Source organism: Primulina eburnea, chromosome 9 (assembly GCF_022965805.1).
Source record: "Primulina eburnea isolate SZY01 chromosome 9, ASM2296580v1, whole genome shotgun sequence".
NCBI lineage: Eukaryota > Viridiplantae > Streptophyta > Magnoliopsida > Lamiales > Gesneriaceae > Primulina > Primulina eburnea.
The window spans coordinates 5,307,462-5,318,860 of NC_133109.1; positions in this window are offsets into that span (position 1 = coordinate 5,307,462).

Sequence of the window (11,399 nt, forward strand, 5' to 3'; positions counted from 1 at the left end):
ATCACGTTTTATCTTCATTTTCATTTTCATTTATTATTTTAAAAATAAGGCTAGAACTTATATGTTTAAATAAAAATTATTTGTAACCAATATTTTTTTGTGGTTTATATTTATAAATTACTTGAATAAAACATGTTAAAAGATCATTGTTATATATATTTTTAGAGTTTCCAATTTTCTAATATGTAATTCAGTTGTTTGTGACGTTGCTACAATTTATGTGTTTATGTATTTTTTTTTAGAGTTTATAATTTTCTTGTAACAATCCAACTATAATAATAGTGTAATTATTATTATTAATAATTTTAATAATAAAAACCATAATAAACAAATAATATATATATATATATATATATATATATATAGACACACACACACACATTCTCCTAAATGTTATAAGTAAGAGATATCAATTATTTTAAACACTTGACATCATATCATCATTTACTTTTACCTATAAATATCATCATTTCATCAGAAAAGACGATAAAATTCATGCAAAAAAATACAGTAGGAAAAAATGGGTGAGAAAATGCCAAAAATTGAAGGAAATCTTTGAAAATTAGTAAAACTTGTCAAAAAGATTACCCAAACTTCCTATCACAGCCAGAAACAATTTGATGCAGGAGGTGTAACAAATGTTTTCATGGATTACTTAAAAAAAATCAATAACTGTGAGAATCTATAAATGTATCCATCCGTAAATAATTTTTATATAGATTGTATGTTCATCTACTTAAAATTCTTGCCCAACGCTTTATTTAGGTTTCGGTTATAACAGAGATGTTGTCTTTGTATTGTGTAGAATCCATTCATGTCAGTCAATCGATCGAAAAGTCACCAGAAGCGCTTATTTTACTGTAACAAAGTTGTTAGTCATCCAGTTTAAAAATTCAAATTTTGAGCAAATTATGTTGCTTTTTTCAGAAACTTTTGTATACAAAAGTTGTAGATCTTGATGAATTGAGTCTATCTTGAAAATACCGGCCACACGTGGCGTTGGAATCACTGACGTGCTTCGCAATGGTGGCGCCAGTAAAACCCATAGTAGACCACCATGAAAGCATACTATCAGGATAAAATGAGTTTAGAATTAAAAAAAAAAAAAACTTTCTATATAAAAGTTATAGCACATTACAAAATAAACATATTTTGAAAATTTCAGAATTTTAGGAATTAATTTTAATTAATATGATTTTTCTCGTAATTTTTAAAGTTGTGTTCAAGCCCAAATTTAATCAATATCTGAACTTAGGCAAGTCAATTATCAATGAATCTTACTAACGCATGAATTATTACAAAATTGATGAATATAAGAATAATGAAGCAATTGGATTGTTAAAGTAAATCACTGAATAAGATAGGAATGTGAGGTTTATTATTAGTTTTATTTAAATGACATGTTTGGCATTTGTCTTAAAATTTATGTAATAATTCTCTCAACTACTAAATTTTCCATAAACTGCATTATATTGAATAGATCGAACTATATATGATCACTTTGATTATCTTTGATTTTCTGGTATACATTATATTCTTGGTTAAATAAATGAGATATAATTGTACACGAATGACTGAATGGAGCCGGAGCAATGGTCATTGTACCAGATATCTAGTCCACTAGACAATGTGGCTTAGACCAAGAAAGTGAGTTCAATGAACAACGAGTTCAAATCCAGGTATATGGTTTAAATGAACAACGTGACTTGAGTCCGAAATCGTAAGTTCACATTGTCTCGTACTTATCAATTGTACAGATTATAAATGAGTATGCGGGGAAAGTGCTACAGCGTATAATGGTGAGAGCCTCCTTTTTAACCTGCATATCCATCCTAGATTATTATCTCACTAAGTCCTCAAAGACTTAACATATGTTTATTCTATTTACTATAAATTCCATATACAAGAGAACCAAAACCACCACCGGAGGAAGAAAAAAAAGGTTAATTTGTTATATTGTACTGCACTGCATTGTAAAATAAAATGAAGTATGATTGTATAGAAAAAGCATCTTTTGACGTCATGCCACGAATTTAAATAAATTGTAGTCACACTTCCCCTATTGTATTAAAGCAGTTGGGGCCCACATTTCTAATCTTTTTATTTTATTTGCGACTATTATCAAGAAATTATATGATTAAATAAAAGTTATATGACTTTTTTTAAGTTATAAATTTGTAATCTGTAATTCCTTTGTTTGAGACGTTTTTAGAACTTATGCGTTTTAAAATAAAAAATATTTTTTTGCAAAAAACAATTTTTTGTTTACGTTTATAAATTACTTAGTAAAATAAATAAAAAAATAATTGTGATATGACATGATTTTCTTTAGAGTTTATATTTTTCTACTCATTTTATTCTAACTATGCCCATTAGCAAGAAATTATAGGTTTAAATAAATGTTATATGCCTTTTTATAGTTATAAATTTCTAATCTCTTTATTCTATTTGTGGTTACAAGGCAGAAATTATATGTTTAAATAAAAGTTATATGTATTTTTTAAAGCTTCTACTTTTCTAAAATTTTTATTCTACTTGTGGTCATTAGCCAGAAATTATATGTTTAAATTAAAATTAGGTCTTTTGTGAGATTGGTTCACATATCTTTAGTCGTGAAACATGTTAACTATGCCCATATTTACAATAAAAAATAATATTTTTTGGCATAAAAATTAATACTTTTTAATATGAGACCTAAATAAAAGGTTTGTCTAATAAAATTGACCCGTGAGACCGTCATATATGAGTTTTTTGTCTTAAATTTTTATATCAAAAAAATATAAACCATGTCATATAGTTTGGTTTTCTATATTTAATTTGTTATTAAATATGGGTTGGATCCATCGGGTTGGACCACTTTATCAAACAATTTAAGTGGATTGAGTTGAATTTTTATCAAATCATTTAAAGACAGACCTAAATGATATTAGTCCAAAAAGATTAAATATAATTATTGTAAAAGAATTTTTCTCAATTAATTAGAAATTTTCAACATCGTGCTTAATTAATTAAAAGTTTTCTATATAGTATGTTGATAATTGTTTTTTATATGAGTTAGTGATTGAGACCTTATGAAAAAAAATGAACTTTTTCATGTCTTTAGTTTTAGTAACAGTGTCTAATGATTTAAATGAAACAAATTATCAAGATAAAAACTAATAAGGAAATTCAAGAATACAAAAAAAGTATATAAATATGATTTTTGAGAGACCCGGACCCATGAGCTTCAACTCATACCAATTGTTAGAATCGAGTGCTTACCACTAGGTTAAAAGTTATAGCAGTTAGTCAAGCCGCAACTTTATTTATTTATATATGTGGTAGCGTATATAATTAGAAGAGCTACTAATCTATCCACATCGATACAATACTGATTAACAGTAATAGAAAAAGCCACCATCATATCCACATCGATAGCCAAACATCCAGTGCCAGTCTTTGGCACAACCGCCAATACACCATCTTATGACATCGTGCAATGTGCCCGTGGTGATCCCACCACTAACGGCACTTCTGTCATAAGATTACTCTTCTAATACCTGTAATCTATAACTCAATAAAACAAGTATATAAATCAATCAATGCAAATATCAATGCAATAAAGTAAAGTATGTGATTTAGAGAAACCCAAGTCTAAACCGACTCAAGTCCATCTCCCAATACCACATTGACTTATACCTTTCTTTCGTCGGTTTCTGGCTCAGTCAAAGTCCTGAATTCACAATCTGTCTGGTACTGACAATATCAATAATCTCATATCAATATACTAGTCAATTCCATAACAATCTGATCAATCTAGATTTAATTCAAAATCAACGGCATAACGGTACAATTTCAGTATCCCCGTCAATACAATATCCTCATATCACAGTTACAATCCATAACCCATATCCAATACAATCCGTAATCCAATCACAATTCAAATCTGTCTGGTATAAATCAATATACCCTAAAAATTCATAACAATTCTATAATCAGTCCGTTTCTCAATCTGACTTCGATTCTACGATGTCTCATATGTCAAGAACAACATATATTAATTATATCCAATTCCTACAACATCATAATTTCAAATGATAATAAAACTCAATGAAACTTACGTCCAGTTGTAGCTGTTGACAAGAAGATCACAGAACTTGTGTTCGGATCAAAATTCTGATAGACGGATTGAACAAAATCAATTTTCCCAAGCTTTAAAGAAACTTGAGAATTCCCAAGCGCTGTTCTCGGTCCTCGGCTGAATTCAGAAAGAGGAATGAAGATTTTACCATATAAATTGCATGGCAAGGACATGTGTCCTACTCAAGCCAATATTTGCACTTTAGTCCCTCAAGTCTTCTTTATTTGCAATTTGGTCCTCACTCAATCTTTTAATTCAATTTCAATCCTAATTAATTACAAAAATCGAGGAATTTAATTCATCATTCCAAAATTCGTAAATTAATTAATCTCGGATTAAAATGATATAATCTCGGGCCTTACAATTCTCCCCCTCTGAGACATGATTTCGTCCTCGAAATCTCAAGCAATCATATCACAGGCAGTCAAATCAGAAATAACAGAAACTGAAATAGTAAACTCAAATCAGTAGAATAATTCTGGGAATTCCTGTCTCATATCTGATTCAGTCTCCCAGGTAGCTTCTTCAATGCCATGACGAGTCCATTGAACTTTCACCAGAGGAATCATCTTTGTTCTGAGCTGTTTTTCTTTACGATCGATAATCCGAATCGGTTTCTCGACATAAATCAATGTCTCATCCAGCTCGGTCTCGTCTGGTTGGACAACATGAGAATCATCAGGGAGATATTTTCGCAGCATTGATACATGAAAGACATCATGTATTCCAGATAATGAAGGCGACAATGCTAGTCGATAGGCACGATCTCCTATCTTCTCGAGAATCTCATAAGGATCGACATATCGTGGAGACAACTTTCCTTTCTTTCCAAATCGGACAATACCCCTGAAAGGTGAAATCTTCAGGAATACTCGGTCTCCTACCTCAAATACCAACGGTCTACGTCGAAGGTTGGCATATTTGGCTTGTCTGTCCTGGGCTGCCTTCATTTTCTTCTGAATCAATTTCACTTTCTCAGTCATATCTCTGATCATGTCAGGTCCAGTCTCAGGAACTTCAGAGATATTATCCCAATACAACGGGGATCTGCATTTCTTTCCGTACAACGCTTCAAAGGGAGCCATCTCAATACTCGTCTAATAGATATTGTTGTACGAAAACTCGTAAAGAGGCAATGCATCTTGCCAATTAGTGCTGAAATCAAGCACTACAGCTCTTAGCATATCTTCCAATGTCTGAATCGTACGCTCTGACTGTCCGTCAGTCTGTGGATGATATGCGGTACTAAGATGTAACTTCGTACCAAGAGCTTGCTGCAAACTCTGCCAGAAGTGCGATGTAAATCGAGGATCACGATCAGAAACAATCGACTTCGGCACTCCATGCAATCTAACCACTTCCTTGACATAAATATCGGCCATCTGGTCATATCGGTACGTCAATTACAACCCAAACTGCATCGTAACCTCGGGAGGATCTCGGTAACTGTGTCACAAAATCCATGGAAATGTGATCCCATTTCCATTCAGGAATGGACAAACTCTGCAACAATCCTCCTGGTTTCTTTCTTTCAGCCTTCACCTGTTGACAATTCAGACACTTTGGTACAAATGTAGCAATGTCCGCTTTCATTTGTTTCCACCAGTATTGTGTCTTCAAATCATTATACATTTTCCTGCCACCAGGATGAATGCTAAATCGGCTGTTGTGTGCTTCTGTCAGTATCCGCTGCCTCAACTCCGAAACATTCGGCACAACAAGACGATTATTCACATACAAAATACCATTTTGAACATGGTATTCCGATTGATGACTAGCTCTGACCATTGCAATCGAATTCTGTAGGTTCTGATCAACCTTCCGTGCATCTTTGATTCTTAATATCAATTCTGGTTCAGCTCGAATCGCATGTAATCTCAGAGGCTGACAATCTGTTTCAAAAGCTAATCCAGACAAACAGCAGTCTTGTATCAAATTCGAGACACCTATTGTCGATAAGGATAATGCACATACCTTTCGACTCAGTGCATCTGCTGCTGCGTTGGATTTCCTTGGATAGTACTTGATTTCACAATCAAAGTCTTTCAGTAAATCTAGCCATCTTCGCTGTCTCATATTCAATTCAGATTGTGAAAACAGATATTTAAAACTTTTATGATCAGAATATATTTCGAATTTCTCACCGTACAGATAATGTCGCCATATCTTCAATGCAAAGACTATGGCTGCCAATTCAAGATCGTGAATTGGATATCGAGTTTCATGTGGTTTAAGCTGTCTTGAGGCATAAGCAATCACATGCCCTCGTTGCATCAAAACACAACCCAATCCTCGGTGAGATGCATCACAATAAACCACAAAATCACCAGTACCTGACGGAATAGTCAACACAGGCGCACTGGTCAATCTTTTCTTCAGTTCAAGAAAACTGGTCTCACATTCCTCAGACCAATTAAACGGAGCATTCTTCTGAGTTAACTGTGTAATAGGCTTGGCAATACTCGAAAAGTCTTGGATAAAACGTCGGTAATACCCTGCCAAACCCATAAAACTGCGAATTTCCGGCACAGATGTAGGTCTCGGCCAACTAATCACGGCTTCAACCTTACTAGGATCAACAGATATACCATCTCCTGATATAATGTGACCCAAAAACACTACCTGTTTCAACCAAAATTCGCATTTTGACAATTTCGCATATAACTTCTCAGCCCTTAAAATTCTCAACACAGTTCTCAGATGATCAGCATGCTCAATCATATTCTTCGAATAAATCAATATATCATCAATGAATATGATAACAAAATCATCTAAATATTTCTGAAAGACGCGGTTCATCAATCCCATAAATACCGCTGGTGCATTCGTCAAACCAAAAGGCATGACAATAAATTCATAGTGCCCATACCTGGTTCTAAATGCAGTCTTTGAGATATCAGACTCTCTGACTCTCAATTGATGGTATCCAGATCTCAGATCGATCTTGGAATATACAGATGAACCCTGCAACTGATCAAATAAATCATCTATCCGAGGCAATGGATATTTATTCTTTACCGTTGCCTTGTTCAGTTGCCTGTAGTCGATACAAAGTCTCATCGACCCATCCTTCTTCCTTACGAACAGTACTGGAGCACCCCAAGGAGATACACTCGGTCTGATATACCCCTTGGCCAGTAAATCCTCCAACTGTTCTTTCAGTTCTTTCAACTCGATCGGTGCCATCCTGTATGGAGCCCTAGAAATCGGAACTGTTCCTGGCATTAACTCAATGCTGAAGTCTATCTCTCGAATCGGAGGCAATCCAGGAATCTCATCTGGAAAGACATCAGCAAATTCACACACCACTGGCAAATCCGCCAATGATGGGCTCAATTTCAGTAAATCAACTGAATATACCAGGAATCCATCCGCTCCCTTCTGCAATAATCGTGTCATATTCATTGCAGATATCAAAGGAATTCTGGCTCGAGAACCCTTACCATAAAACTTCCACTCCTCAGCCATTTCAGGTCTGAATCGTACAATCTTGTGGAAACAATCAACTGTAGCTCTGTACTTGGTTAATGTATCAATACCAATAATACAATCAAAGTCAGATATTCCAAGCACAATACAGTCTAACTCAATCTTATGCCCATCGTACTGCAGTATACAAGGTTTCACAGATTTCACTGATATCAAACCTGTCCCTAACGGAGACGAGACAGATACTACAGTAGCTAAAGACTCAATAGGCAAAGAATGCATCAAAGCAAATCGCTCATATATGAAAGTATGGGATACACCAGTATCAATCAATACATATGCAGGATAACCAGAAATAAAACAGTTACCTGCCACGACATCATCAGGTGCATCCTGTGCCTGCTCCTCGGTCAAAGCAAAAACTCTGGCCTGCTGTCTCGGAGGCTGGCTCACTGTCTGGCCCCCTCCTGGCCTCTGCTGTGACTGAGTAGGCGGTGCTGGCTGAAAAGTATGAACGGCAGAGGGTCGTCTACCTGCCTGAGCCACTGATCCCGATGACTCAGCTGCCTGTGATCCCTGGGCACCTCTCTGTGGACACACTCGATCAAAGTGTCCATGCTGTTTACAGATGCGGCAGTTGCCGAACACTCCTCTGCACTGTTCAGTGGAATGTTTCCCTCCACAAGTGCTACAGTATGGTCCTGTATAACTCTGGCCCTGACTAGTCTGTCTAGAGCCACTCGAACTAGAGGAGCTACTCCCAGCTTTCTTGAATTTCTTCCCCTTAGCCTTCAGGAAGTCTTTCTTCCCACTTCCACTGCCGCTCTCAAATCGGGGAGCTGGTGGAGGCAGCTGTAAGGACCGTGTATCGTATTATCGTAAATCCTACGTGATTATCGATAATTTATGAAATTGTCATGTGATTATACATTTGATGTATATTATGATAATGAAATTGAGAAAATGAATATTGAATATGAATTGACGTTGTAAGAGCTCGATTGGAAGGCCGGACGCCAATTTAGTACAAAATCAACAAATTGTACAGAACATGTGGCGCCCGAGCGGTAGGGAAGTGAGTATGCGGACAGAACATGCCGCGCCCGAGCGGTAGTTTTTGACCGCTCGAGCGCGGTGCAATTGTTAATCGGGGGCAGAACTTCTCGCGCTCGGGCGCGAGAATTCTACCGCCTGAGCGCGGTAAACGGTGGATGATAAGAACGAGGTTTCCTCTTTCTTTCTTCATTTGATTTCAGCAGCTTCGAGAGAGAGACCCGATAGATTTCAATTTTCTATCGTCCGAATCGACTTTGAAACGCTGTCTAAACGCAAAACAAATTATATATTTGTTATCTGCGCGTTGAGGGCTTCTGACTGAGGTAAATTTCTTCCAGTTCCATCAGCTTTAAATATCAAGGTGCTGGAATATCATGTATTTGAAGTTGAATTTCTGATATGTAGTAGAATATCCGACAATAAACTCGTATTCGAAGTCGGAATTGAATTATGATATGATTATGATTTGATATGAATTTTTGAAGTTTCAAATGATATTTGAAACTCATATTAATGATTTTGGAGTATGTTATTGATTGAAATGAGTATGTAATTGATGTAGATAAAGTGTATCTTCCAGCTACATCAATTGGAACGAAGAATTGAGGTATGTTGCGACCGGGTAACATACGACAGGTATCTGTATTATATGATATATGATTGGATTGATTTGATTGGATTGGATTGGAATACGTGTCTATGTGCCTATTTGATGATTTGATGTGGCATACATGACATTGAGATTGGAGTATCGATGTATAAAATAAATGTTTTGTTAACACACATCATTTTATGCATACATCGATACATGACATGCACGTTGAGCTATGATCCTTGGATACCCTGATATGATTTGATTGGATTCCGGGGTTTGTGAACACAATCGCTATGCCGGTATTATATGACCCGTAAAGCATAGACAATTGTGGCCCCATATGATTGGATATGAGATGTGGGATTGACGACGCTTCGTCGACGTTGTCATATGTGTATTCCCATATCGGCCGGTGTGCCAGCTCGAGCATTGATTTGATTTGATAGCGATTCGATTGATTCTGACATGTGCTCAGTGGATGGGCATTTGACCTGATACCTCCACGTCATACATGCATTGCATACCATATATCATTGTTTAGATATCTGTGGTATATATGATTGGTTGTTCCATACGGAGCTTTGCTCACCCCCAAGGGGGGCTGTTGTTGTCTTTGTGTGTGGACAATGGCAGGTACTCCAGGATTTCAGGAGGCCAGAGAGGGTACTTCTGGAGGGAGCCACAGCTTGGGCTGAGGTTTATGTTTATGTATTGTTCCCAGTATATATGTATATGTATCTATATACCGGGGCATGTCCCGAGGATATGAGTTGTTTGTATGTGATTGATTTTGATTTCGTGTGGGCGTGTTTTATGTTTTGAATTTAGATACTATTTTTAGTATTTAAATATCAGAAGAGATATTTTGGGCTCATTTTAAAGAAATTTTAAACCCGTTTTCCGCTGTGATTACTTAACCCTAATCAAATTGTGCTTGTAATAACGATTAGGAGCTAAGGGCCCCACACAAAGTGGTATCAGAGCATAGCTGGGAATGCTCTGTTGAGTCTTGTGTACACTTGAATAGGCACAAATGAATTGTGCGTATGTGTTTGACTTATTTGTATTACTTGCTCTTATGTTATTTGATTTGAGTAAGTATCTGATGAGATTGATGATATGAAATGATGAGATGATGAGATTGATATTGATCTGTGATATTCATCCTTGATTTGTAGATGGATCACACAGATGAAGTTGTGAGTAGTAATACTGAGAGGATGGTTGGACAATTTGAAGGATTGTCCATGGATGTGGTGATGGCTCGATTTCAGGATTTGAAACCACCAAAGTTCTTTGGCACTGAGAGTGCTGAAAGAGCTGAGGCCTGGCTGAAGGACATCGAGCACTTGTTTAATATTGTTGAGTATTCCAAAGCTCGGAGACTGAAACTTGCTTTGTATCAGCTGAAAGACCGAGCTAAATCTTGGTGGGAAGCCGCTGAGATTGGACTGAAAGAAGCAGGGACTGAAGTCACATGGGATGTCTTCAAGGCCCAATTTCTTGAGCAGTATTCTCCTCCTTCTTATTATACTGCACAGGAGAATGAATTCAATAATCTGCAGCAGGGAACGATGTCTGTTGCAGAGTATGCTTCGAAATTTTCTACTTTACTGAAGTATGCACCTCACGTAGCTGGGAATGCGAGGGCAAAATATAACAGGTTTGTAAATGGTTTACATCCTGTTTTATATACATATGTTGTTTCTGGATTGCCTACCAGCTACGCAGAGGCAGTTGAACGAGCCAAGGCAGCCGAGGCTGGACTTAGGCGGGGAGGTCCACAGTATACTCCTCCACCACCGGTGTCAGCTCAGCAGCCTACTTTGCGACCGAGGGGTAAGAAGTTCAAGAAGACTGGCTCTGCTTCTTCGTCTTCTTCGAGTTCTAGTGGATCACAGAGAGGGAGTTCTGTGATTGCTCCCTACTGTAGTCATTGTGGAGGTAAACATACCATCGAGCAGTGTCGAGGTATGTCTGGTACTTGTTATCAATGTGGGCAGGAAGGCCATTTCCCTCGAGTATGTCCGAATAGGGGTACGACTTCTGCTCAACCCCAGCCAGGATTTAGAGGTGGCCCTAGTATGATGAGACCTGCTGTTCCTGTTCCATCTTTTCAGCAGTCGAATGTACCAAGAGCTCGAGGACCTGGTGGTCAGACTGCCCAAGGCCCTCAGCAAGTTAGAGTGTATGCCATGA